Source organism: Pteropus vampyrus, unplaced genomic scaffold (assembly GCF_000151845.1).
Source record: "Pteropus vampyrus isolate Shadow unplaced genomic scaffold, Pvam_2.0 Scaffold114, whole genome shotgun sequence".
Classification (NCBI taxonomy): domain Eukaryota; kingdom Metazoa; phylum Chordata; class Mammalia; order Chiroptera; family Pteropodidae; genus Pteropus; species Pteropus vampyrus.
Window position 1 is genome coordinate 2,430,430 of NW_011888895.1, and position 3,016 is coordinate 2,433,445.

Genomic DNA, 3,016 nt, shown 5'->3' on the forward strand with positions numbered 1-3,016 from the left:
GCACAAGCTCTCTCCTCTGGCCTGATCAGTCTCTGGTTACTATTACTGTTTCTAGGACTTGTCAGGCCCATTTTCACTGTCTGACTGCTAATTCTCACTCGCCGTTGACAACCCAGCCTCCCCTCAGCAGCCCAAAGTGTTCCCAACTCACTGCCCTTGACGTCTGCATCATTCAAGAATTCAATTATAATCTGGCTTGCATTTCTGCATAAAAGTTCCCTTTGTCTACGCTGTGACTTCCCATCAGCTACTTGAAGGAAGGATCTATGCCCAATATGTCCTTCTGATCTACATGGTGCCTAACAAGGGAATGGGTGCTCAAGAATAAATGAAATAATGAACAAACAGAAGAAAGTGTGATAGAAAACACTGTTCAGCACTCGAATCTTCTACACACAATGAAAAATACTGAATCGACCCCCAAAAGTTTTCGTTTGACATTCCATAGAACAGTGTCCTCAAGCTTTAGAAAACATCAAAATCTTCTAGAGGGCCTGTTAAAATACAGATTGCAGAGCTGATTCAGTAAGCCTGGGGCGAACTCAAGAATGTGCATTTCTACCAAGCTCCCAGGTGACGTGGATGCAGAGGACCACACTGAGAAGCACTGTCTTGGCTCCACGGGCCTCAGCAATGAATCAAGAGGTTTGGATACCAGTCCCAGCTCTGCCAGAGGTGGATGAGGAACCTGGGGCAAGTAAATTAAGCTCTCCAGGTTTCATCTGCCGAAATTTTCCTCGTATGATGGCTAAGGTTATTTTTAGCTCTAAAGTTATCTGAATACAACAGATCTAAAACACTCTTCCTGTGTCATCTACAATACGATCATCTTCGTGAAACCTTAGGCAACAAAGGCACTAGTCCAAACTATGACTGCTTTTCAAATCTTGGACTCACAAGAGTTCAGCCTCCAGCGATGCCGGGTTCCATTGAAAGACCGTAAGAGGAAGGAACTGAGACCAGGCAGCATGGAGACTTGGGAACTTGACAGGGGCAAGAGCCGGCCCTGAAGAGAGTCAGACCAGATTCACCTGTGGCACCAGAGCCTGATCTGAGATGGACTGCTCTCCTTGGGCTCCAGGCCCTGAAGGACGCTGGCTTTACTCAGGAAGCAGGAGTGGCCGGCTCCACGGGTTGGCTCACTGGCCGAAGTCTCAAGAGAGGATGACCCATTGTCATAGCCACTGGTTCCTCCCTGCCTTTAGGATGAGTCAGCACTTACAGATAGGTGGTGTCTGCTTTGTTCTTTCACGTCACCACGCAGGGGTCTCCCTCACTAATGACATCTCCACCTGGTACTGAGTACGTGAAGAGGAATCAGGGCTCAGGGACCTTCAAGGGGGAAGAACGCCCAGAATCGCTCTCATATCCTCAAAGGACAAGGCGACTATGGAATATCGACCAACCGAGATATTGATGAAAAGGCATGTTCCCATGACCATCTCCAGGAGACGATAATGTGAACATTAGGGCTGTGATATGGTCGACACTGACACCCGATGCAGTTCAGGCAAAGCGCATTCTTCACTTTTGCGTTGAGTCCGCACGCTCAGGTGTCAGACACTGCCTGCTCTCCAGTCTACAAGCTTCTGAAACCATGGCTCAGCCCTTCCTGGGACACTGGCCGTTGAGGAGCCTGCCACTCTGGCTTCCTAAGTAAAGTCAGCATCCTTTAGGCCTGAAGCTCCTGACACACACTTTTTGAAAAACACGTATTTTCAATAACCGCCCATGGGAGGTGAGTGTAACTCTCGTCTCTAAGCGAGCAAGTTAAAAACAGGATTGTTGTTCTTCCGCCTTCAGAATTTCCTCTTTGACACTGTTCGTCTCTTCTCTGGTGTTTTAAACATGTTCTTGCCGTGAATGCACCCAGAGGGGATGATGCTGAGTGAAATAAGTCACCCGGAGAAAGAAAAATACAATATGATTTCACTGATGTGTGGAGTCTGAAAAATAAAAAAGCAAAGCAAACGAGCAAACGAAACAGAAACAGACTCAGAGATACTGAGAACAAACTGATGGTTGCCAGAGGGACGGGGCGGGGTAAGGGGATCGTTGAAAGGTGAAAGGGAATCAGAGATACAAAGGTACAGTTATAAAATACATAAACCATGGAGCTGAAATGTACAGAGCAGAGAATATAGTCAATAATATGACCATAAGTTTGCATAGTGACAGGTGGGTACTAGATTTATCACGGTGATCACTTCATAAGGCATATAAATGTGGAATCACTATGTTCTACATCTGAAACTAACATAGCATTGTAAGCAAACTACACTTTAATAAAAAAGCTTTAAGTTTTTCACTGAAAGTCATTTAGAAAGTTAGCGGCTAACCAGATAACTATTGACATAATAAACAATTGTACCTTGACGTTTTCAATGTGCTTTCCTGTGAGTTCTCTCATGGAATCGTGCTGCTTTGTAGTGATTGGTTTCTCTAAAGATTTGTGGTCACGGTTGAAGTAGCTCACAATCTAGATGACACAAAGGAACAGCTAAACCCAGGAAAACAGAAAGATGGTTCGTGCTTTGCAAGGCCCTTCGCCTGCTCTCTTGACGAGAGGAAGCGAATCAGACTGTGGGTGCCCCGTGCTTGCTTTTGGCTTCAGAAGCGACCTGAACCCAGAGGGTGGCTCACGGAACCCCAGGTCGAGGGGTCTTCTTGAAGAGGTTTTTCAGGGATGAAGGGCGCCTGGGACAGAACGAGGCCGTTAACATTAAAAATATTTTGGAGCGATGTGGCTCCTCTTGACACTGTTTTTTAGACAGTCAACATGGTTTCATTTCCATTTTCTTCAAACAACAAGATATGATTCTTAGTGTCAGGGAGGAAAAGGAGCTCATACAGGGCCTCGTAACTAGAGGAGAATCTTGGTTCCTGGTCTGGCTGCCTGGCCATGAGGCTGCTCTGCCTCCTGAGGCCTGGCCCAGTCACCAGGAAGAAACCATATCAATCTTTGCTTCTACCTAGCGTTTCGTATTTCCATGCATTTTTCTCATACTTTTTTGTA